The sequence below is a fragment of the Argiope bruennichi genome, chromosome 9 (genome assembly GCF_947563725.1).
Source record: "Argiope bruennichi chromosome 9, qqArgBrue1.1, whole genome shotgun sequence".
In the NCBI taxonomy this organism is placed as follows: domain Eukaryota; kingdom Metazoa; phylum Arthropoda; class Arachnida; order Araneae; family Araneidae; genus Argiope; species Argiope bruennichi.
The window spans coordinates 79,656,497-79,678,446 of record NC_079159.1 but is presented as its reverse complement, the minus strand read 5'-3'; the positions used below and the strand labels follow the sequence as shown (position 1 = coordinate 79,678,446).

The window sequence follows — 21,950 nt, the reverse complement described above, 5'->3', positions numbered from 1 at the left end:
CTGTAGCTGCCCTAAAGACGATATCCATAGGTCGCTGGTTCGACTCCGGCTCAACGGAAGATGTTATTTTGATTGGAATTTAAAAGTGTAGTTTCGTTCGATTTGCTAGATTCCCAGTTCTCTTTCGAATTATTAATTGCTCGAAATATTATATTTAGCATTTTGTTTTGTTGAACATCCTTCTACTCCTTTAACTGAACTTCAATCTGAAAAAATGAAATCAGCAAAACCTTCGCATCCGTCGATAGCTCAGTTGGCATAGCGGTGGACTGTAGCTGCCCTAAAGACGATATCCATAGGTCGCTGGTTCGACTCCGGCTCGACGGAAGATGTTATTTTGATTGGAATTTAAAAGTGTAGTTTCGTTCGATTTGCTAGATTCCCAGCTCTGTTTCGAATAAGTAATTGTTGGAAATATTATAATTAGCATTTTGTTTTGTTGAAAATCCTTCTACTCCTTTAACTGAACTTCAATCTGAAAAAGTGAAATCAGCAAAACCTTCGCATCCGTCGATAGCTCAGTTGGCAGAGCGGTGGACTGTAGATGCCCTAAAGACGATATCCATAGGTCGCTGGTTCGACTCCGGCTCAACGGAAGATGTTATTTTGATTGGAATTTAAAAGTGTAGTTTCGTTCGATTTGCTAGATTCCCAGTTCTCTTTCGAATTATTAATTGCTCGAAATATTATATTTAGCATTTTGTTTTGTTGAACATCCTTCTACTCCTTTAACTGAACTTCAATCTGAAAAAATGAAATCAGCAAAACCTTCGCATCCGTCGATAGCTCAGTTGGCATAGCGGTGGACTGTAGCTGCCCTAAAGACGATATCCATAGGTCGCTGGTTCGACTCCGGCTCGACGGAAGATGTTATTTTGATTGGAATTTAAAAGTGTAGTTTCGTTCGATTTGCTAGATTCCCAGCTCTCTTTCGAATAAGTAAATGTTGGAAATATTATAGTTAGCATTTTGTTTTTTTGAACATCCTTCTCCTCCTTTAACTGAACTTCAATATGAAAAAATGAAATCAACAAAACCTTCGCATCCGTCGATAGCTCAGTTGGTAGAGCGGTGGACTGTAGATGCCCTAAAGACGATATCCATAGGTCGCTGGTTCGACTCCGGCTCGACGGAAGATGTTATTTTGATTGGAATTTAAAAGTGTAGTTTCGTTCGATTTGCTTGATTCCCAGCTCTTTTTCGAATAAGTAATTGTTCGAAATATTATAGTTAGCATTTTGTTTTGTTGAACATCCTTCTACTCCTTTAACTGAACTTCAATCTGAAAAAATGAAATCAGCAAAACCTTCGCATCCGTCGATAGCTCAGTTGGCAGAGCGGTGGACTGTAGCTGCCCTAAAGACGATATCCATAGGTCGCTGTTTCGACTCCGGCTCGACGGAAGATGTTATTTTGATTGGAATTTGAAAGTGTAGTTTCGTTCGATTTGCTAGATTCCCAGCTCTTTTTCGAATAAATAATTGTTGGAAATATTATAGTTAGCATTTTGTTTTGTTGAACATCCTTCTACTCCTTTAAATGAACTTCAATCTGAAAAAATAAAATCAGCAAAACCTTCGCATCCGTCGATAGCTCAGTTGGCAGAGCGGTGGACTATAGCTGCCCTAAAGACGATATCCATAGGTCGCTGGTTCGACTCCGGCTCAACGGAAGATGTTATTTTGATTGGAATTTAAAAGTGTAGTTTCGTTCGATTTGCTAGATTCCCAGCTCTTTTTCGAATAAGTAATTGTTGGAAATATTATAGTTAGCATTTTGTTTTGTTGAACATTCTTCTCCTCGTTTAACTGAACTTCAATATGAAAAAATGAAATCAGCAACACCTTTGCAAATGTTGTTAGCTCAGTTGGCAGAGCGGTGGACTGTAGATGCCCTAAAGACGATATCCATAGGTCGCTGGTTCGACTCCGGCTCGACGGAAGATGTTATTTTGATTGGAATTTAAAAGTGTACTTTCGTTCGATTTGCTAGATTCCCAGCTCTTTTTCGAATAAGTAATTGTTGGAAATATTATAGTTAGCATTTTGTTTTGTTGAACATCCTTCTACTCCTTTAAATGAACTTCAATTTGAAAAAATAAAATCAGCAAAACCTTCGCATCCGTCGATAGCTCAGTTGGCAGAGCGGTGGACTGTAGCTGCCCTAAAGACGATATCCATAGGTCGCTGGTTCGACTCCGGCTCGACGGAAGATGTTATTTTGATTGGAATTTAAAAGTGTAGTTTCGTTCGATTTGCTAGATTCCCAGCTCTTTTTCGAATAAGTAATTGTTGGAAATATTATAGTTAGCATTTTGTTTTGTTGAACATTCTTCTCGTTTAACTGAACTTCAATATGAAAAAATGAAATCATCAACACCTTCGCAAATGTTGTTAGCTCAGTTGGCAGAGCGGTGGACTGTAGATGCCCTAAAGACGATATCCATAGGTCGCTGGTTCGACTCCGGCTCGACGGAAGATGTTATTTTGATTGGAATTTAAAAGTGTACTTTCGTTCGATTTGCTAGATTCCCAGCTCTTTTTCGAATAAGTAATTGTTGGAAATATTATAGTTAGCATTTTGTTTTTTTGAACATCCTTATACTCCTTTAACTGAACTTCAATATTAAAAAATGAAATCAGCAAAACCTTCGCATCCGTTGATAGCTCAGTTGGCAGAGCGGTGGACTGTAGATGCCCTAAAGACGATATCCATAGGTCGCTGGCTCGACGGAAGATGTTATTTTGATTGGAATTTAAAAGTGTAGTTTCGTTCGATTTGCTAGATTCCCAGCTCTCTTTCGAATAAGTAAATGTTGGAAATATTATAGTTAGCATTTTGTTTTGTTGAACATCCTTCTCCTCCTTTAACTGAACTTCAATATGAAAAAATGAAATCAACAAAACCTTCGCATCCGTCGATAGCTCAGTTGGCAGAGCGGTGGACTGTAGCTGCCCTAAAGACGATATCCATAGGTCGCTGGTTCGACTCCGGCTCGACGGAAGATGTTATTTTGATTAGAATTTAAAAGTGTAGTTTCGTTCGATTTGCTAGATTCCCAGCTCTCTTTCGAATAGGAAAATGTTGGAAATATGTTAGTTAGCATTTTGTTTTGTTGAACATCCTTCTACTCCTTTAACTGAACTTCAATCTGAAAAAATGAAATCAGCAAAACCTTCGCATCCGTCGATAGCTCAGTTGGCAGAGCGGTTGACTGTAGCTGCCCTAAAGACGATATCCATAGGTCGCTGGTGCGACTCCGGCTCGACAGAAGATGTTATTTTGATTGGAATTTAAAAGTGTAGTTTCGTTCGATTTGCTAGATTCCCAGCTCTTTTTCGAATAAATAATTGTTCGAAATATTATAGTTAGCATTTTGTTTTGATGAACATCCTTCTCCTCCTTTAACTGAACTTGAATATGAAAAAATGAAATCAGCAACACCTTCGCAAATGTTGTTAGCTCGGTTGGCAGAGAGGTGGACTGTAGATGCCCTAAAGACGATATCCATAGGTCGCTGGTTCGACTCCGGCTAGACGGAAGATGTTATTTTGATTGGAATTTAAAAGTGTAGTTTCGTTCTATTTGCTAGATTCCCAGTTCTCTTTCGAATAAGTACATGTCGGAAATATTATAGTTAGCATTTAATTTTGTTGAACATCCTTCTACTCCTTTATCTGAACTTCAATATGAAAAAATGAAATCAGCAACACCTTCGCAAATGTTGTTAGCTCAGTTAGCAGAGCGGTGGACTGTAGATGCCTTAAAGACGACATCCATAGGTCGCTGGTTCGACTCCGGCTCGACGGAAGATGTTATTTTGATTGGAACTTAAAAGTGTAGTTTCGTTCGATTTGCTAGATTCCCAGCTCTCTTTCGAATAAGTAAATGTTGGAAATATTATAGTTCGCATTTTGTTTTGTTGAACATCCTTCTACTCCTTTATCTGAACTTCAATCTGAAAAAATGAAATCAGCAAAACCTTTGCATCCGTCGATAGCTCAGTTGGCAGGGCGGTGGACTGTAGCTGCCCTAAAGACGATATCCATAGGTCGCTGGTCGACTCCAGCTCGACGGAAGATGTTATTTTGATTGGAATTTAAAAGTGTAGTTTCGTTCGATTTGCTAGATTCCCAGCTCTCTTTCGAATAAGTAATTGTTCGAAATATTATAGTTAGCATTCTGTTTTGTTGAACATCCTTCTACTCCTTTAACTGAACTTCAATCTGAAAAAATAAAATCAGCAAAACCTTCGCATCCGTCGATAGCTCATTTGGCAGAGCGGTGGACTGTAGCTGCCCTAAAGACGATATCCATAGGTCGCTGGTTCGGCTCCGGCTCCACGGAAGATGTTATTTTGATTGGAATTTAAAAGTGTAGTTTCGTTCGATTTGCTAGATTCCCAGCTCTTTTTCGAATAAGTAATTGTTGGAAATATTATAGTTAGCATTTTGTTTTGCTGAACATCCTTCTACTCCTTTAACTGAACTTCAATCTGAAAAAATGAAATCAGCAAAACCTTCGCATCCGTCGATAGCTCAGTTGGCAGAGCGGTGGACTGTAGCTGCCCTAAAGACGATATCCATAGGTCGCTGGTTCGGCTCCGGCTCGACGGAAGATGTTATTTTGATTGGAACTTAAAAGTGCAGTTTTGTTCGATTTGCTAGATTCCCAGCTCTTTTTCGAATAAGTAATTGTTGGAAATATTATAGTTAGCATTTTGTTTTGTTGAACATCCTTCTACTCCTTTAAGTGAACTTCAATCTGAAAAAATGAAATCAGCAAAACCTTCGCATCCGTCGATAGCTCAGTTGGCAGAGCGGTGGACTGTAGCTGCCCTAAAGACGATATCCATAGGTCGCTGGTTCGACTCCGGCTCGACAGAAGATGTTATTTTGATTGGAATTTAAAAGTGTAGTTTCGTTCGATTTGCTAGATTCCCAGCTCGTTTTCGAATAAGTAATTGTTGGAAATATTATAGTTAGCATTTTGTTTTGTTGAACATCCTTCTACTAATTTAACTGAACTTCAATATGAAAAAATGAAATCAGCAAAACCTTCGCATCCGTCGATAGCTCAGTTGGCAGAGCGGTGGACTGTAGCTGCCCTAAAGACGATATCCATAGGTCGCTGGTTCGACTCCGGCTCGACGGAAGATGTTATTTTGATTGGAATTTAAAAGTGTAGTTTCGTTCGATTTGCTAGATATCCAGCTCTCTTTCGAATAAGTAAATGTTGGAAATATATTAGTTAGCATTTTGTTTTAATGAACATCCTTCTACTCCTTTAACTGAACTTCAATCTGAAAAAATGAAATCAGCAAAACCTTCGCATCCGTCGATAGCTCAGTTGGCAGAGCGGTGGACTGTAGCTGCCCTAAAGACGATATCCATAGGTCGCTGGTTCGACTCCGGCTCGACGGAAGATGTTATTTTGATTGGAATTTAAAAGTGTAGTTTCGTTCGATTTGCTAGATTCCCAGCTCTTTTTCGAATAAGTAATTGTTGGAAATATTATTGTTAGCATTTTGTTTTGTTGAACATCCTTCTCCTCCTTTAACTGAACTTCAATCTGAAAAAATGAAATCAGCAAAACCTTCGCATCCGTCAATAGCTCAGTTGGCAGAGCGGTGGACTGTAGCTGCCCTAAAGACGATATCCATAGGTCGCTGGTTCGACTCCGGCTCGACAGAAGATGTTATTTTGATTGGAATTTAAAAGTGTAGTTTCGTTCGATTTGCTAGATTCCCAGCTCTTTTTCGAATAAGTAATTGTTCGAAATATTATAGTTAGCATTTTGTTTTGTTGAACATCCTTCTCCTCCTTTAACTGAACTTGAATATGAAAAAATGAAATCAGCAACACCTTCGCAAATGTTGTTAGCTCAGTTGGCAGAGCGGTGGACTGTAGCTGCCCTAAAGACGATATCCATAGGTCGTTGGTTCGACTCCGGCTAGACGGAAGATGTTATTTTGATTTGAATTTAAAAGTGTAGTTTCGTTCGATTTGCTAGATTCCCAGCTCTCTTTCGAATAAGTAAATGTTGGAAATATTATAGTTAGCATTTTGTTTTGTTGAACATCCTTCTACTCCTTTAAATGAACTTCAATCTGAAAAAATGAAATCAGCAAAACCTTCGCATCCGTCGATAGCTCAGTTGGCAGAGCGGTGGACTGTCGATGCCCTAAAGACGATATTCATAGGTCGCTGGTTCGACTGCGGCTCGACGGAAGATGTTATTTTGATTGGAATTTAAAAGTGTAGTTTCGTTCGATTTGCTAGATTCCCAGCTCTTTTTCGAATAAGTAATTGTTGGAAATATTATAGTTAGCATTTTGTTTTGTTGAACATTCTTCTCCTCGTTTAACTGAACTTCAATATGAAAAAATGAAATCAGCAACACCTTTGCAAATGTTGTTAGCTCAGTTGGCAGAGCGGTGGACTGTAGATGCCCTAAAGACGATATCCATAGGTCGCTGGTTCGACTCCGGCTCGACGGAAGATGTTATTTTGATTGGAATTTAAAAGTGTACTTTCGTTCGATTTGCTAGATTCCCAGCTCTATTTCGAATAAGTAATTGTTGGAAATATTATAGTTAGCATTTTGTTTTGTTGAACATCCTTCTACTCCTTTAAATGAACTTCAATTTGAAAAAATAAAATCAGCAAAACCTTCGCATCCGTCGATAGCTCAGTTGGCAGAGCGGTGGACTGTAGCTGCCCTAAAGACGATATCCATAGGTCGCTGGTTCGACTCCGGCTCGACGGAAGATGTTATTTTGATTGGAATTTAAAAGTGTAGTTTCGTTCGATTTGCTAGATTCCTAGCTCTTTTTCGAATAAGTAATTGTTTCAAATATTATAGTTAGAATTTTGTTTTGTTGAACATCCTTCTCCTCCTTTAACTGAACTTCAATCTGGAAAAATGAAATCAGCAAATCCTTCGCATCCGTCGATATCTCAGTTGTCAGATCGGTGGACTGTAGTTGCCCTAAAGTCGATATCCATAGGTCGCTGGTACGGCTGCGGCTCGACGGATGTTATTTTGATTGGAATTTAAAAGTGTAGTTTCGTTCGATTTGCTAGATTCCCAGCTCTCTTTCGAATAAGTAATTGTTCGAAATATTATAGTTAGCATTTTGTTTTGTTGAACATCCTTCTACTCCTTTAACTGAACTTATATCTGAAAAAATGAAATCAGCAAAACCTTCGCATCCGTCGATAGCTCAGTTGGCAGAGCGGTGGACTGTAGATGCCCTAAAGACGATATCCATAGGTCGCTGGTTCGACTCCGGCTCGACGGAAGATGTTATTTTGATTAGAATTTAAAAGTGTAGTTTCGTTCGATTTGCTAGATTCCCAGCTCTATTTCGAATAAGTAATTGTTGGAAATATTATAATTAGCATTTTGTTTTGTTGAACATCCTTCTCCTCCTTTAACTGAACTTCAATCTGAAAAAATGAAATCAGCAAAACCTTCGCATCCGTCGATAGCTCAGTTGGCAGACCGGTGGACTGTCGATGCCCTAAAGACGATATTCATAGGTCGCTGGTTCGACTGCGGCTCGACGGAAGATGTTATTTTGATTGGAATTTAAAAGTGTAGTTTCGTTCGATTTGCTAGATTCAAAGCTCTCTTTCGAATAAGTAAATGTTGGAAATATGTTAGTTAGCATTTTGTTTTGTTGAACATCCTTGTACTCCTTTAACTGAACTTCAATCTGAAAAAATGAAATCAGCAAAACCTTCGCATCCGTCGATAGCTCAGTTGGCAGAGCGGTGGACTGTAGCTGCCCTAAAGACGATATCCATAGGTCGCTGGTTCGACTCCTTCTCAACGGAAGATGTTATTTTGATTGGAATTTAAAAGTGTAGTTTCGTTCGATTTGCTAGATTCCCATCTCTTTTTCGAATAAGTAATTGTTGGAAATATTATAGTTAGCATTTTGTTTTGTTGAACATCCTTCTACTCCTTTAACTGAACTTCAATCTGAAAAAATGAAATCAGCAAAACCTTCGCATCCGTCGATAGCTCAGTTGGCAGAGCGGTTGACTGTAGCTGCCCTAAAGACGATATCCATAGGTCGCTGGTGCGACTCCGGCTCGACGGAAGATGTTATTTTGATTGGAATTTAAAAGTGTAGTTTCGTTCGATTTGCTAGATTCCCAGCTCTTTTTCGAATAAATAATTGTTCGAAATATTATAGTTAACATTTTGTTTTGATGAACATCCTTCTCCTCCTTTAACTGAACTTGAATATGAAAAAATGAAATCAGCAACACCTTCGCAAATGTTGTTAGCTCGGTTGGCAGAGAGGTGGACTGTAGATGCCCTAAAGACGATATCCATAGGTCGCTGGTTCGACTCCGGCTAGACGGAAGATGTTATTTTGATTGGAATTTAAAAGTGTAGTTTCGTTCGATTTGCTAGATTCCCAGTTCTCTTTCGAATAAGTACATGTCGGAAATATTATAGTTAGCATTTAATTTTGTTGAACATCCTTCTACTCCTTTATCTGAACTTCAATATGAAAAAATGAAATCAGCAACACCTTCGCAAATGTTGTTAGCTCAGTTAGCAGAGCGGTGGACTGTAGATGCCTTAAAGACGACATCCATAGGTCGCTGGTTCGACTCCGGCTCGACGGAAGATGTTATTTTGATTGGAACTTAAAAGTGTAGTTTCGTTCGATTTGCTAGATTCCCAGCTCTCTTTCGAATAAGTAAATGTTGGAAATATTATAGTTAGCATTTTGTTTTGTTGAACATCCTTCTACTCCTTTATCTGAACTTCAATCTGAAAAAATGAAATCAGCAAAACCTTTGCATCCGTCGATAGCTCAGTTGCAGGGCGGTGGACTGTAGCTGCCCTAAAGACGATATCCATAGGTCGCTGGTACGGCTGCGGCTCGACGGATGTTATTTTGATTGGAATTTAAAAGTGTAGTTTCGTTCGATTTGCTAGATTCCCAGCTCTCTTTCGAATAAGTAATTGTTCGAAATATTATAGTTAGCATTTTGTTTTGTTGAACATCCTTCTACTCCTTTAACTGAACTTATATCTGAAAAAATGAAATCAGCAAAACCTTCGCATCCGTCGATAGCTCAGTTGGCAGAGCGGTGGACTGTAGATGCCCTAAAGACGATATCCATAGGTCGCTGGTTCGACTCCGGCTCGACGGAAGATGTTATTTTGATTAGAATTTAAAAGTGTAGTTTCGTTCGATTTGCTAGATTCCCAGCTCTATTTCGAATAAGTAATTGTTGGAAATATTATAATTAGCATTTTGTTTTGTTGAACATCCTTCTCCTCCTTTAACTGAACTTCAATCTGAAAAAATGAAATCAGCAAAACCTTCGCATCCGTCGATAGCTCAGTTGGCAGACCGGTGGACTGTCGATGCCCTAAAGACGATATTCATAGGTCGCTGGTTCGACTGCGGCTCGACGGAAGATGTTATTTTGATTGGAATTTAAAAGTGTAGTTTCGTTCGATTTGCTAGATTCAAAGCTCTCTTTCGAATAAGTAAATGTTGGAAATATGTTAGTTAGCATTTTGTTTTGTTGAACATCCTTCTACTCCTTTAACTGAACTTCAATCTGAAAAAATGAAATCAGCAAAACCTTCGCATCCGTCGATAGCTCAGTTGGCAGAGCGGTGGACTGTAGCTGCCCTAAAGACGATATCCATAGGTCGCTGGTTCGACTCCTTCTCAACGGAAGATGTTATTTTGATTGGAATTTAAAAGTGTAGTTTCGTTCGATTTGCTAGATTCCCATCTCTTTTTCGAATAAGTAATTGTTGGAAATATTATAGTTAGCATTTTGTTTTGTTGAACATCCTTCTACTCCTTTAACTGAACTTCAATCTGAAAAAATGAAATCAGCAAAACCTTCGCATCCGTCGATAGCTCAGTTGGCAGAGCGGTTGACTGTAGCTGCCCTAAAGACGATATCCATAGGTCGCTGGTGCGACTCCGGCTCGACGGAAGATGTTATTTTGATTGGAATTTAAAAGTGTAGTTTCGTTCGATTTGCTAGATTCCCAGCTCTTTTTCGAATAAATAATTGTTCGAAATATTATAGTTAACATTTTGTTTTGATGAACATCCTTCTCCTCCTTTAACTGAACTTGAATATGAAAAAATGAAATCAGCAACACCTTCGCAAATGTTGTTAGCTCGGTTGGCAGAGAGGTGGACTGTAGATGCCCTAAAGACGATATCCATAGGTCGCTGGTTCGACTCCGGCTAGACGGAAGATGTTATTTTGATTGGAATTTAAAAGTGTAGTTTCGTTCGATTTGCTAGATTCCCAGTTCTCTTTCGAATAAGTACATGTCGGAAATATTATAGTTAGCATTTAATTTTGTTGAACATCCTTCTACTCCTTTATCTGAACTTCAATATGAAAAAATGAAATCAGCAACACCTTCGCAAATGTTGTTAGCTCAGTTAGCAGAGCGGTGGACTGTAGATGCCTTAAAGACGACATCCATAGGTCGCTGGTTCGACTCCGGCTCGACGGAAGATGTTATTTTGATTGGAACTTAAAAGTGTAGTTTCGTTCGATTTGCTAGATTCCCAGCTCTCTTTCGAATAAGTAAATGTTGGAAATATTATAGTTAGCATTTTGTTTTGTTGAACATCCTTCTACTCCTTTATCTGAACTTCAATCTGAAAAAATGAAATCAGCAAAACCTTTGCATCCGTCGATAGCTCAGTTGCAGGGCGGTGGACTGTAGCTGCCCTAAAGACGATATCCATAGGTCGCTGGTCGACTCCAGCTCGACGGAAGATGTTATTTTGATTGGAATTTAAAAGTGTAGTTTCGTTCGATTTGCTAGATTCCCAGCTCTTTTTCGAATAAGTAATTGTTGGAAATATGATAGTTAGCATTTTGTTTTGCTGAACATCCTTCTACTCCTTTAACTGAACTTCAATCTGAAAAAATGAAATCAGCAAAACCTTCGCATCCGTCGATAGCTCAGTTGGCAGAGCGGTGGACTGTAGCTGCCCTAAAGACGATATCCATAGGTCGCTGGTTCGGCTCCGGCTCGACTGAAGATGTTATTTTGATTGGAATTTAAAAGTGTAGTTTTGTTCGATTTGCTAGATTCCCAGCTCTTTTTCGAATAAGTAATTGTTGGAAATATTATAGTTAGCATTTTGTTTTGTTGAACATCCTTCTACTCCTTTAACTGAACTTCAATCTGAAAAAATGAAATCAGCAAAACCTTCGCATTCGTCGATAGCTCAGTTGGCAGAGCGGTGGACTGTAGCTGCCCGAAAGACGATATCCATAGGTCGCTGGTTCGACTCCGGCTCGACAGAAGATGTTATTTTGATTGGAATTTAAAAGTGTAGTTTCGTTCGATTTGCTAGATTCCCAGCTCGTTTTCGAATAAGTAATTGTTGGAAATATTATAGTTAGCATTTTGTTTTGTTGAACATCCTTCTACTCCTTTAACTGAACTTCAATATGAAAAAATGAAATCAGCAAAACCTTCGCGTCCGTCGATAGCTCAGTTGGCAGAGCGGTGGACTGTAGCTGCCCTAAAGACGATATCCATAGGTCGCTGGTTCGACTCCGGCTCGACGGAAGATGTTATTTTGATTGGAATTTAAAAGTGTAGTTTCGTTCGATTTGCTAGATATCCAGCTCTTTTTCGAATAAGTAATTGTTGGAAATATGATAGTTAGCATTTTGTTTTGCTGAACATCCTTCTACTCCTTTAACTGAACTTCAATCTGAAAAAATGAAATCAGCAAAACCTTCGCATCCGTCGATAGCTCAGTTGGCAGAGCGGTGGACTGTAGCTGCCCTAAAGACGATATCCATAGGTCGCTGGTTCGACTCCGGCTCTACGGAAGATGTTATTTTGATTGGAATTTAAAAGTGTAGTTTCGTTCGATTTGCTAGATTCCCAGCTCTTTTTCGAATAAGTAATTGTTGGAAATATTATTGTTAGCATTTTGTTTTGTTGAACATCCTTCTCCTCCTTTAACTGAACTTCAATCTGAAAAAATGAAATCAGCAAAACCTTCGCATCCGTCGATTGCTCAGTTGGCAGAGCGGTGGACTGTAGATGCCCTAAAGACGATATTCATTGGTCGCTGGTTCGACTGCGGCTCGACGGAAGATGTTATTTTCATTGGAATTTAAAAGTGTAGTTTCGTTCGATTTGCTAGGTTCCCAGCTCGTTTTCGAATAAGTAATTGTTGGAAATATTATAGTTAGCATTTTGTTTTGTTGAACATCCTTCTACTCCTTTAACTGAACTTCAATATGAAAAAATGAAATCAGCAACAACTTCGCAAATGTTGTTAGCTCAGTTGGCAGAGCGGTGGACTGTAGATGCCCTAAAGACGATATCCATAGGTCGCTGGTTCGACTCCGGCTCGACGGAAGATGTTATTTTGATTGGAATTTAAAAGTGTAGTTTCGTTCGATTTGCTAGATATCCAGCTCTCTTTCGAATAAGTAAATTTTGGAAATATATTAGTTAGCATTTTGTTTTAATGAACATCCTTCTACTCCTTTAACTGAACTTCAATCTGAAAAAATGAAATCAGCAAACCCTTCGCATCCGTCGATAGCTCAGTTGGCAGAGCGGTGGACTGTAGCTGCCCTAAAGACGATATCCATAGGTCGCTGGTTCGACTCCGGCTCGACGGAAGATGTTATTTTGATAGGAATTTAAAAGTGTAGTTTCGTTCGATTTGCTAGATTCCCAGCTCTTTTTCGAATAAGTAATTGTTGGAAATATTATTGTTAGCATTTTGTTTTGTTGAACATCCTTCTCCTCCTTTAACTGAACTTCAATCTGAAAAAATGAAATCAGCAAAACCTTCGCATCCGTCGATAGCTCAGTTGGCAGAGCGGTGGACTGTAGCTGCCCTAAAGACGATATCCATAGGTCGCTGGTTCGACTCCGGCTCGACAGAAGATGTTATTTTGATTGGAATTTAAAAGTGTAGTTTCGTTCGATTTGCTAGATTCCCAGCTCTTTTTCGAATAAGTAATTGTTTGAAATATTATAGTTAGCATTTTGTTTTGTTGAACATCCTTCTCCTCCTTTAACTGAACTTGAATATGAAAAAATGAAATCAGCAACACCTTCGCAAATGTTGTTAGCTCAGTTGGCAGAGCGGTGGACTGTCGATGCCCTAAAGACGATATTCATAGGTCGCTGGTTCGTCTGCGGCTCGACGGAAGATGTTATTTTGATTGGAATTTAAAAGTGTAGTTTCGTTCGATTTGCTAGATTCCTAGCTCTTTTTCGAATAAGTAAATGTTTCAAATATTATAGTTAGCATTTTGTTTTGTTGAACATCCTTCTCCTCCTTTAACTGAACTTCAATCTGAAAAAATGAAATCAGCAAAGCCTTAGCATCCGTCGATAGCTCAGTTGGCAGAGCGGTGGACTGTAGATGCCCTAAAGACGATATCCATAGGTCGCTGGTTCGGCTCCGGCTCGACGGAAGATGTTATTTTGATTGGAATTTAAAAGTGTTGTTTCGTTCGATTTGCTAGATTCCTAGCTTTTTTTCGAATAAGTAATTGTTGGAAATATTATAGTTAGCATTTTGTTTTGTTGAACATCCTTCTCCTCCTATAACTGAACGTATATATGAAAAAATGAAATCAGCAAAACCTTCGCATCCGTCGATAGCTCTGTTGGCAGAGCGGTGGACTGTAGATGCCCTAAGTACGATATCCATAGGTCGCTGGTTCGACTGCGGCTCGACGGAAGATGTTATTTAGATTGGAATTTAAAAGTGTAGTTTCGTTCGATTTGCTAGATTCCCAGTTCTCTTTCGAATTAGTAATTATTCGAAATATTATAGTTAGCATCTTGTTTTGTTGAACATCCTTCTACTCCTTTAACTGAACTTCAATCTGAAAAAATGAAATCAGCAAAACCTTCGCATCCGTCGATAGCTCAGTTGGCAGAGCGGTGGACTGTAGATGCCCTAAAGACGATATCCATAGGTCGCTGGTTCGACTCCGGCTCGACGGAAGATGTTATTTTGATTGGAATTTAAAAGTGTAGTTTCGTTCGATTTGCTAGATATCCAGCTCTCTTTCGAATAAGTAAATGTTGGAAATATATTAGTTAGCATTTTGTTTTAATGAACATCCTTCTACTCCTTTAACTGAACTTCAATCTGAAAAAATGAAATCAGCAAAACCTTCGCATCCGTCGATAGCTCAGTTGGCAGACCGGTGGACTGTCGATGCCCTAAAGACGATATTCATAGGTCGCTGGTTCGACTGCGGCACGACGGAAGATGTTATTTTGATTGGAATTTAAAAGTGTAGTTTCGTTCGATTTGCTAGATTCCCAGCTCTGTTTCGAATAAGTAATTGTTGGAAATATTATAATTAGCATTTTGTTTTGTTGAACATCCTTCTACTCCTTTAACTGAACTTCAATCTGAAAAAATGAAATCAGCAAAACCTTCGCATCCGTCGATAGCTCAGTTGGCAGAGCGTTGGACTGTAGCTGCCCTAAAGACGATATCCATAGGTCGCTGGTTCGGCTCCGGCTCGACGGAAGATGTTATTTTGATTGGAATTTAAAAGTGTAGTTTTGTTCGATTTGCTTGATTCCCAGCTCTTTTTCGAATAAGTAATTGTTGGAAATATTATAGTTAGCATTTTGTTTTGTTGAACATTCTTATACTCCTTTAACTGAACTTCTATCAGAAAAAATGAAATCAGCAAAACCTTCGCATCCGTCGATAGCTCAGTTGGCAGACCGGTGGACTGTCGATGCTCTAAAGACGATATTCATAGGTCGCTGGTTCGACTGCGGCTCGACGGAAGATGTTATTTTGATTGGAAATTAAAAGTATAGTTTCGTTCCATTTGCTAGATTCCCAGCTCTGTTTCGAATAAGTAATTGTTGGAAATATTATTGTTAGCATTTTGTTTTGTTGAACATCCTTCTCCTCCTTTAACTGAACTTCAATATGAAAAAATGAAATCAGCAACAACTTCGCAAATGTTGTTAGCTCAGTTGGCAGAGCGGTGGACTGTAGATGCCCTAAAGACGATATCCATAGGTCGCTGGTTCGACTCCGGCTCGACGGAAGATGTTATTTTGATTGGAATTTAAAAGTGTAGTTTCGTTCGATTTGCTAGATATCCAGCTCTCTTTCGAATAAGTAAATGTTGGAAATATATTAGTTAGCATTTTGTTTTAATGAACATCCTTCTACTCCTTTAACTGAACTTCAATCTGAAAAAATGAAATCAGCAAAACCTTCGCATCCGTCGATAGCTCAGTTGGCAGAGCGTTGGACTGTAGCTGCCCTAAAGACGATATCCATAGGTCGCTGGTTCGACTCCGGCTCGACGGAAGATGTTATTTTGATTGGAATTTAAAAGTGTAGTTTCGTTCGATTTGCTAGATTCCCAGCTCTTTTTCGAATAAGTAATTGTTGGAAATATTATTGTTAGCATTTTGTTTTGTTGAACATCCTTCTCCTCCTTTAACTGAACTTCAATCTGAAAAAATGAAATCAGCAAAACCTTCGCATCCGTCGATAGCTCAGTTGGCAGAGCGGTGGACTGTAGCTGCCCTAAAGACGATATCCATAGGTCGCTGGTTCGACTCCGGCTCGACAGAAGATGTTATTTTGATTGGAATTTAAAAGTGTAGTTTCGTTCGATTTGCTAGATTCCCAGCTCTTTTTCGAATAAGTAATTGTTCGAAATATTATAGTTAGCATTTTGTTTTGTTGAACATCCTTCTCCTCCTTTAACTGAACTTCAATCTGAAAAAATGAAATCAGCAAAACCTTCGCATCCGTCGATTGCTCAGTTGGCAGAGCGGTGGACTGTAGATGCCCTAAAGACGATATTAATTGGTCGCTGGTTCGACTGCGGCTCGACGGAAGATGTTATTTTCATTGGAATTTAAAAGTGTAGTTTCGTTCGATTTGCTAGGTTCCCAGCTCGTTTTCGAATAAGTAATTGTTGGAAATATTATAGTTAGCATTTTGTTTTGTTGAACATCCTTCTACTCCTTTAACTGAACTTCAATATGAAAAAATGAAATCAGCAACAACTTCGCAAATGTTGTTAGCTCAGTTGGCAGAGCGGTGGACTGTAGATGCCCTAAAGACGATATCCATAGGTCGCTGGTTCGACTCCGGCTCGACGGAAGATGTTATTTTGATTGGAATTTAAAAGTGTAGTTTCGTTCGATTTGCTAGATATCCAGCTCTCTTTCGAATAAGTAAATTTTTGAAATATATTAGTTAGCATTTTGTTTTAATGAACATCCTTCTACTCCTTTAACTGAACTTCAATCTGAAAAAATGAAATCAGCAAAACCTTCGCATCCGTCGATAGCTCAGTTGGCAGAGCGGTGGACTGTAGCTGCCCTAAAGACGATATCCATAGGTCGCTGGTTCGACTCCGGCTCGACGGAAGATGTTATTTTGATTGGAATTTAAAAGTGTAGTTTCGTTCGATTTGCTAGATTCCCAGCTCTTTTTCGAATAAGTAATTGTTGGAAATATTATTGTTAGCATTTTGTTTTGTTGAACATCCTTCTCCTCCTTTAACTGAACTTCAATCTGAAAAAATGAAATCAGCAAAACCTTCGCATCCGTCGATAGCTCAGTTGGCAGAGCGGTGGACTGTAGCTGCCCTAAAGACGATATCCATAGGTCGCTGGTTCGACTCCGGCTCGACAGAAGATGTTATTTTGATTGGAATTTAAAAGTGTAGTTTCGTTCGATTTGGTAGATTCCCAGCTCTTTTTCGAATAAGTAATTGTTCGAAATATTATAGTTAGCATTTTGTTTTGTTGAACATCCTTCTCCTCCTTTAACTGAACTTCAATCTGAAAAAATGAAATCAGCAAAACCTTCGCATCCGTCGATTGCTCAGTTGGCAGAGCGGTGGACTGTAGATGCCCTAAAGACGATATTCATTGGTCGCTGGTTCGACTGCGGCTCGACGGAAGATGTTATTTTCATTGGAATTTAAAAGTGTAGTTTCGTTCGATTTGCTAGGTTCCCAGCTCGTTTTCGAATAAGTAATTGTTGGAAATATTATAGTTAGCATTTTGTTTTGTTGAACATCCTTCTACTCCTTTAACTGAACTTCAATATGAAAAAATGAAATCAGCAACAACTTCGCAAATGTTGTTAGCTCAGTTGGCAGAGCGGTGGACTGTAGATGCCCTAAAGACGATATCCATAGGTCGCTGGTTCGACTCCGGCTCGACGGAAGATGTTATTTTGATTGGAATTTAAAAGTGTAGTTTCGTTCGATTTGCTAGATATCCAGCTCTCTTTCGAATAAGTAAATTTTGGAAATATATTAGTTAGCATTTTGTTTTAATGAACATCCTTCTACTCCTTAAACTGAACTTCAATCTGAAAAAATGAAATCAGCAAACCCTTCGCATCCGTCGATAGCTCAGTTGGCAGAGCGGTGGACTGTAGCTGCCCTAAAGACGATATCCATAGGTCGCTGGTTCGACTCCGGCTCGACGGAAGATGTTATTTTGATTGGAATTTAAAAGTGTAGTTTCGTTCGATTTGCTAGATTCCCAGCTCTTTTTCGAATAAGTAATTGTTGGAAATATTATTGTTAGCATTTTGTTTTGTTGAACATCCTTCTCCTCCTTTAACTGAACTTCAATCAGAAAAAATGAAATCAGCAAAACCTTCGCATCCGTCGATAGCTCAGTTGGCAGAGCGGTGGACTGTCGATGCCCTAAAGACGATATTCATAGGTCGCTGGTTCGACTGCGGCTCGACGGAAGATGTTATTTTGATTGGAATTTAAAAGTGTAGTTTCGTTCGATTTGCTAGATTCCTAGCTCTTTTTCGAATAAGTAATTGTTTCAAATATTATAGTTAGCATTTTGTTTTGTTGAACATCCTTCTCCTCCTTTAACTGAACTTCAATCTGAAAAAATGAAATCAGCAAAACCTTAGCATCCGTCGATAGCTCAGTTGGCAGAGCGGTGGACTGTAGATGCCCTAAAGACGATATCCATAGGTCGCTGTTTCGACTACGGCTCGACGGAAGATGTTATTTTGATTGGAATTTAAAAGTGTAGTTTCGTTCGATTTGCTTGATTCCCAGCTCTTTTTCAAATAAGTAATTGTTGGAAATATTATAGTTAGCATTTTGTTTTGTTGAACATCCTTCTCCTCCTTTAACTGAACGTATATATGAAAAAATGAAATCAGCAAAACCTTCGCATCCGTCGATAGCTCTGTTGGCAGAGCGGTGGACTGTAGATGCCCTAAGTACGATATCCATAGGTCGCTGGTTCGACTGCGGCTCGAAGGAAGATGTTATTTTGATTGGAATTTAAAAGTGTAGTTTCATTCGATTTGCTAGATTCCCAGCTCTGTTTCGAATAAGTAATTGTTGGAAATATTATAGTTAGCATTTTGTTTTGTTGAACATCCTTCTACTCCTTTAACTGAACTTCAATCTGAAAAAGTGAAATCAGCAAAACCTTCGCATCCGTCGATAGCTCAGTTGGCAGAGCGGTGGATTGTAGATGCCCTAAAGACGATATCCATAGGTCGCTGGTTCGACTCCGGCTCGACGGAAGATGTTATTTTGATTGGAATTTAAAAGTGTAGTTTCGTTCGATTTGCTAGATTTCTAGCTCTTTTTCGAATAAGTAATTGTTGGAAATATTATAATTAGCATTTTGTTTTGTTGAACATCCTTCTACTCCTTTAACTGAACTTCAATCTGAAAAAATGAAATCAGCAAAACCTTCGCATCCGTCGATAGCTCAGTTGGCAGAGCGATGGACTGTAGCTGCCCTAAAGACAATATCCATAGGTCGCTGGTTCGGCTCCGGCTCGACGGAAGATGTTATTTTGATTGGAATTTAAAAGTGTAGTTTCGTTCGATTTGCTTGATTCCCAGCTCTTTTTCGAATAAGTAATTGTTGGAAATATTATAGTTAGCATTTTGTTTTGTTGAACATTCTTATACTCCTTTAACTGAACTTCTATCAGAAAAAATGAAATCAGCAAAACCTTCGCATCCGTCGATAGCTCAGTTGGCAGACCGGTGGACTGTCGATGCTCTAAAGACGATATTCATAGGTCGCTGGTTCGACTGCGGCTCGACGGAAGATGTTATTTTGATTGGAATTTAGAAGTATAGTTTCGTTCGATTTGCTAGATTCCCAGCTCTGTTTCGAATAAGTAATTGTTGGAAATATTATAATTAGCATTTTGTTTTGTTGAACATCCTTCTACTCCTTTAACTGAACTTCAATCTGAAAAAATGAAATCAGCAAAATCTTCGAATCCGTCGATAGCTCAGTTGGCAGAGCGGTGGACTGTAGCTGCCCTAAAGACGATATCCATAGGTCGCTGGTTCGACTCCGGCTCGACGGAAGATGTTATTTTGATTGGAATTTAAAAGTGTAGTTTCGTTCGATTTGCTTGATTCCCAGCTCTTTTTCGAATAAGTAATTGTTGGAAATAGTATAGTTAGCATTTTGTTTTGTTGAACATTCTTATACTCCTTTAACTGAACTTCAATCAGAAAAAATGAAAACAGCAAAACCTTCGCATCCGTCGATAGCTCAGTTGGCAGAGCGGTGGACTGTAGATGCCCTAAAGACGATATCCATAGGTCGCTGGTTCGACTCCGGCTCGACGGAAGATGTTATTTTGATTGGAATTTAAAAGTGTAGTTTCGTTCGATTTGCTAGATTCCCAGCTCTTTTTCGAATAATTAATTGTTGGAAATATTATAGTTAGCATTTTGTTTTGTTGAACATCCTTCTACTCCTTTAAATGAACTTCAATCTGAAAAAATGAAATCAGCAAAACCTTCGCATCCGTCGATAGCTCAGTTGGCAGAGCGGTGGACTGTAGATGCCCTAAAGACGATATCCATAGGTCGCTGGTTCGATTCCGGCGCGACGGAAGATGTTATTTTAATTGGAATTTAAAAGTGTAATTTCGTTCGATTTGCTAGATTCCCAGCTCTTTTTCGAATAAGTAATTGTTGGAAATATTATAGTTAGCATTTTGTTTTGTTGAACATCCTTCTACTCCTTTAACTGAACTTCAATCAGAAAAAATGAAATCAGCAAAACCTTCGCATCCGTCGATAGCTCAGTTGGCAGAGCGATGGACTGTAGATGCCCTAAAGACGATAACCATAGGTCGCTGGTTCGACTCCAGCTCGACGGAAGATGTTATTTTGATTGGAATTTAAAAGTGTTGTTTCGTTCGATTTCCTTGATTCCCAGCTCTTTTTCGAATAAGTAATTGTTGGAAATATTATAGTTAGCATTTTGTTTTGTTGAACATTCTTATACTCCTTTAACTGAACTTCAATCAGAAAAAATGAAAACAGCAAAACCTTCGCATCCGTCGATAGCTCAGTTGGCAGAGCGGTGGACTGTAGATGCCCTAAAGACGATATCCATAGGTCGCTGGTTCGACTCCGGCTCGACGGAAGATGTTATTTTGATTGGAATTTAAAAGTGTAGTTTCGTTCGATTTGCTAGATTCCCAGCTCTTTTTCGAATAATTATTTGTTGGAAATATTATAGTTAGCATTTTGTTTTGTTGAACATCCTTCTACTCCTTTAACTGAACTTCAATCTGAAATAATGAAATCAGCAAAACCTTCGCATCCGTCGATAGCTCAGTTGGCAGAGCGGTGGACTGTAGATGCCCTAAAGACGATATCCATAGGTCGCTGGTTCGATTCCGGCTCGACGGAAGATGTTATTTTGATTGGAATTTAAAAGTGTAATTTCGTTCGATTTGCTAGATTCCCAGCTCTTTTTCGAATAAGTAATTGTTGGAAATATTATAGTTAGCATTTTGTTTTGTTGAACATCCTTCTACTCCTTTAACTGAACTTCAATCAGAAAAAATGAAATCAGCAAAACCTTCGCATCCGTCGATAGCTCAGTTGGCAGAGCGATGGACTGTAGATGCCCTAAAGACGATAACCATAGGTCGCTGGTTCGACTCCAGCTCGACGGAAGATGTTATTTTGATTGGAATTTAAAAGTGTTGTTTCGTTCGATTTGCTAGATTCCTAGCTCTTTTTCGAAAAAGTAATTGTTGGAAATATTATAGTTAGCATTTTGTTTTGTTGAACATCCTTCTCCTCCTTTAACTGAACTTCAATATGAAAAAATGAAATCAGCAAAACCTTCGCATCCGTCGATAGCTCAGTTGGCAGATCGGTGGACTGTAGATGCCCTAAAGACGATATCCATAGGTCGCTGGTTCGACTCCGGCTCGACAGAAGATGTTATTTTGATTGGAATTTAAAAGTGTAGTTTCGTTCGATTTGCTAGATTCCCAGCTCTTTTTCGAATAAGTAATTGTTGGAAATATTATAGTTAGCATTTTGTTTTGTTGAACATACTTCTACTCCTTTAACTGAACTTCAATCAGAAAAAATGAAATCAGCAAAACCTTCGCATCCGTCGATAGCTCAGTTGGCAGAGCGGTGGACTGTAGATGCCCTAAAGACGATATCCATAGGTCGCTGGTTCGATTCCGGCTCGACGGAAGATGTTATTTTAATTGGAATTTAAAAGTGTAATTTCGTTCGATTTGCTAGATTCCCAGCTCTTTTTCGAATAAGTAATTGTTGGAAATATTATAGTTAGCATTTTGTTTTGTTGAACATCCTTCTACTCCTTTAACTGAACTTCAATCAGAAAAAATGAAATCAGCAAAACCTTCGCATCCGTCGATAGCTCAGTTGGCAGAGCGATGGACTGTAGATGCCCTAAAGACGATAACCATAGGTCGCTGGTTCGACTCCAGCTCGACGGAAGATGTTATTTTGATTGGAATTTAAAAGTGTTGTTTCGTTCGATTTCCTTGATTCCCAGCTCTTTTTCGAATAAGTAATTGTTGGAAATATTATAGTTAGCATTTTGTTTTGTTGAACATTCTTATA

The 21,950-nt window shown here is 38.9% G+C and overlaps 30 non-coding genes across 30 annotated transcripts; all 30 read left to right on the top strand.

Annotated features, from left to right (window-relative positions):
- The first annotated feature begins 238 nt into the window (after positions 1-238).
- Trnay-gua (transfer RNA tyrosine (anticodon GUA)) lies at positions 239-327 on the top strand. The gene is given in 2 exon segments: positions 239-275; positions 292-327. It is a non-coding gene; the product is annotated as a tRNA-Tyr (tRNA).
- Positions 328-507: 180 nt separating this feature from the next.
- Trnay-gua (transfer RNA tyrosine (anticodon GUA)) lies at positions 508-596 on the top strand. Its single transcript is given in 2 exon segments — positions 508-544; positions 561-596. It is a non-coding gene; the product is annotated as a tRNA-Tyr (tRNA).
- Positions 597-776: 180 nt separating this feature from the next.
- On the top strand, positions 777-865 carry Trnay-gua (transfer RNA tyrosine (anticodon GUA)). The gene is given in 2 exon segments: positions 777-813; positions 830-865. It is a non-coding gene; the product is annotated as a tRNA-Tyr (tRNA).
- Positions 866-1,045: 180 nt separating this feature from the next.
- Trnay-gua (transfer RNA tyrosine (anticodon GUA)) lies at positions 1,046-1,134 on the top strand. The gene is given in 2 exon segments: positions 1,046-1,082; positions 1,099-1,134. It is a non-coding gene; the product is annotated as a tRNA-Tyr (tRNA).
- A 449-nt stretch (positions 1,135-1,583) lies between these two features.
- Trnay-aua (transfer RNA tyrosine (anticodon AUA)) lies at positions 1,584-1,672 on the top strand. Its single transcript is given in 2 exon segments — positions 1,584-1,620; positions 1,637-1,672. It is a non-coding gene; the product is annotated as a tRNA-Tyr (tRNA).
- A 449-nt stretch (positions 1,673-2,121) lies between these two features.
- Positions 2,122-2,210, top strand: Trnay-gua (transfer RNA tyrosine (anticodon GUA)). Its single transcript is given in 2 exon segments — positions 2,122-2,158; positions 2,175-2,210. It is a non-coding gene; the product is annotated as a tRNA-Tyr (tRNA).
- Positions 2,211-2,914: 704 nt separating this feature from the next.
- Positions 2,915-3,003, top strand: Trnay-gua (transfer RNA tyrosine (anticodon GUA)). Its single transcript is given in 2 exon segments — positions 2,915-2,951; positions 2,968-3,003. It is a non-coding gene; the product is annotated as a tRNA-Tyr (tRNA).
- Positions 3,004-4,796: 1,793 nt separating this feature from the next.
- Positions 4,797-4,885, top strand: Trnay-gua (transfer RNA tyrosine (anticodon GUA)). Its single transcript is given in 2 exon segments — positions 4,797-4,833; positions 4,850-4,885. It is a non-coding gene; the product is annotated as a tRNA-Tyr (tRNA).
- Positions 4,886-5,065: 180 nt separating this feature from the next.
- Positions 5,066-5,154, top strand: Trnay-gua (transfer RNA tyrosine (anticodon GUA)). Its single transcript is given in 2 exon segments — positions 5,066-5,102; positions 5,119-5,154. It is a non-coding gene; the product is annotated as a tRNA-Tyr (tRNA).
- A 180-nt stretch (positions 5,155-5,334) lies between these two features.
- On the top strand, positions 5,335-5,423 carry Trnay-gua (transfer RNA tyrosine (anticodon GUA)). The gene is given in 2 exon segments: positions 5,335-5,371; positions 5,388-5,423. It is a non-coding gene; the product is annotated as a tRNA-Tyr (tRNA).
- A 1,256-nt stretch (positions 5,424-6,679) lies between these two features.
- Trnay-gua (transfer RNA tyrosine (anticodon GUA)) lies at positions 6,680-6,768 on the top strand. The gene is given in 2 exon segments: positions 6,680-6,716; positions 6,733-6,768. It is a non-coding gene; the product is annotated as a tRNA-Tyr (tRNA).
- Positions 6,769-7,214: 446 nt separating this feature from the next.
- On the top strand, positions 7,215-7,303 carry Trnay-gua (transfer RNA tyrosine (anticodon GUA)). Its single transcript is given in 2 exon segments — positions 7,215-7,251; positions 7,268-7,303. It is a non-coding gene; the product is annotated as a tRNA-Tyr (tRNA).
- A 1,790-nt stretch (positions 7,304-9,093) lies between these two features.
- Trnay-gua (transfer RNA tyrosine (anticodon GUA)) lies at positions 9,094-9,182 on the top strand. The gene is given in 2 exon segments: positions 9,094-9,130; positions 9,147-9,182. It is a non-coding gene; the product is annotated as a tRNA-Tyr (tRNA).
- A 2,061-nt stretch (positions 9,183-11,243) lies between these two features.
- Trnay-gua (transfer RNA tyrosine (anticodon GUA)) lies at positions 11,244-11,333 on the top strand. The gene is given in 2 exon segments: positions 11,244-11,280; positions 11,297-11,333. It is a non-coding gene; the product is annotated as a tRNA-Tyr (tRNA).
- Positions 11,334-11,512: 179 nt separating this feature from the next.
- Positions 11,513-11,601, top strand: Trnay-gua (transfer RNA tyrosine (anticodon GUA)). Its single transcript is given in 2 exon segments — positions 11,513-11,549; positions 11,566-11,601. It is a non-coding gene; the product is annotated as a tRNA-Tyr (tRNA).
- A 987-nt stretch (positions 11,602-12,588) lies between these two features.
- Trnay-gua (transfer RNA tyrosine (anticodon GUA)) lies at positions 12,589-12,677 on the top strand. Its single transcript is given in 2 exon segments — positions 12,589-12,625; positions 12,642-12,677. It is a non-coding gene; the product is annotated as a tRNA-Tyr (tRNA).
- A 180-nt stretch (positions 12,678-12,857) lies between these two features.
- On the top strand, positions 12,858-12,946 carry Trnay-gua (transfer RNA tyrosine (anticodon GUA)). The gene is given in 2 exon segments: positions 12,858-12,894; positions 12,911-12,946. It is a non-coding gene; the product is annotated as a tRNA-Tyr (tRNA).
- A 987-nt stretch (positions 12,947-13,933) lies between these two features.
- Trnay-gua (transfer RNA tyrosine (anticodon GUA)) lies at positions 13,934-14,022 on the top strand. Its single transcript is given in 2 exon segments — positions 13,934-13,970; positions 13,987-14,022. It is a non-coding gene; the product is annotated as a tRNA-Tyr (tRNA).
- Positions 14,023-15,278: 1,256 nt separating this feature from the next.
- Positions 15,279-15,367, top strand: Trnay-gua (transfer RNA tyrosine (anticodon GUA)). The gene is given in 2 exon segments: positions 15,279-15,315; positions 15,332-15,367. It is a non-coding gene; the product is annotated as a tRNA-Tyr (tRNA).
- Positions 15,368-15,547: 180 nt separating this feature from the next.
- Positions 15,548-15,636, top strand: Trnay-gua (transfer RNA tyrosine (anticodon GUA)). The gene is given in 2 exon segments: positions 15,548-15,584; positions 15,601-15,636. It is a non-coding gene; the product is annotated as a tRNA-Tyr (tRNA).
- Positions 15,637-16,354: 718 nt separating this feature from the next.
- On the top strand, positions 16,355-16,443 carry Trnay-gua (transfer RNA tyrosine (anticodon GUA)). The gene is given in 2 exon segments: positions 16,355-16,391; positions 16,408-16,443. It is a non-coding gene; the product is annotated as a tRNA-Tyr (tRNA).
- Positions 16,444-16,623: 180 nt separating this feature from the next.
- Trnay-gua (transfer RNA tyrosine (anticodon GUA)) lies at positions 16,624-16,712 on the top strand. The gene is given in 2 exon segments: positions 16,624-16,660; positions 16,677-16,712. It is a non-coding gene; the product is annotated as a tRNA-Tyr (tRNA).
- Positions 16,713-17,430: 718 nt separating this feature from the next.
- On the top strand, positions 17,431-17,519 carry Trnay-gua (transfer RNA tyrosine (anticodon GUA)). The gene is given in 2 exon segments: positions 17,431-17,467; positions 17,484-17,519. It is a non-coding gene; the product is annotated as a tRNA-Tyr (tRNA).
- Positions 17,520-18,506: 987 nt separating this feature from the next.
- Positions 18,507-18,595, top strand: Trnay-gua (transfer RNA tyrosine (anticodon GUA)). Its single transcript is given in 2 exon segments — positions 18,507-18,543; positions 18,560-18,595. It is a non-coding gene; the product is annotated as a tRNA-Tyr (tRNA).
- A 718-nt stretch (positions 18,596-19,313) lies between these two features.
- On the top strand, positions 19,314-19,402 carry Trnay-gua (transfer RNA tyrosine (anticodon GUA)). Its single transcript is given in 2 exon segments — positions 19,314-19,350; positions 19,367-19,402. It is a non-coding gene; the product is annotated as a tRNA-Tyr (tRNA).
- A 180-nt stretch (positions 19,403-19,582) lies between these two features.
- Trnay-gua (transfer RNA tyrosine (anticodon GUA)) lies at positions 19,583-19,671 on the top strand. The gene is given in 2 exon segments: positions 19,583-19,619; positions 19,636-19,671. It is a non-coding gene; the product is annotated as a tRNA-Tyr (tRNA).
- Positions 19,672-19,850: 179 nt separating this feature from the next.
- On the top strand, positions 19,851-19,941 carry Trnay-gua (transfer RNA tyrosine (anticodon GUA)). The gene is given in 2 exon segments: positions 19,851-19,888; positions 19,905-19,941. It is a non-coding gene; the product is annotated as a tRNA-Tyr (tRNA).
- A 448-nt stretch (positions 19,942-20,389) lies between these two features.
- Positions 20,390-20,478, top strand: Trnay-gua (transfer RNA tyrosine (anticodon GUA)). Its single transcript is given in 2 exon segments — positions 20,390-20,426; positions 20,443-20,478. It is a non-coding gene; the product is annotated as a tRNA-Tyr (tRNA).
- A 180-nt stretch (positions 20,479-20,658) lies between these two features.
- On the top strand, positions 20,659-20,747 carry Trnay-gua (transfer RNA tyrosine (anticodon GUA)). The gene is given in 2 exon segments: positions 20,659-20,695; positions 20,712-20,747. It is a non-coding gene; the product is annotated as a tRNA-Tyr (tRNA).
- Positions 20,748-21,465: 718 nt separating this feature from the next.
- Positions 21,466-21,554, top strand: Trnay-gua (transfer RNA tyrosine (anticodon GUA)). The gene is given in 2 exon segments: positions 21,466-21,502; positions 21,519-21,554. It is a non-coding gene; the product is annotated as a tRNA-Tyr (tRNA).
- Positions 21,555-21,950: the final 396 nt, after the last annotated feature.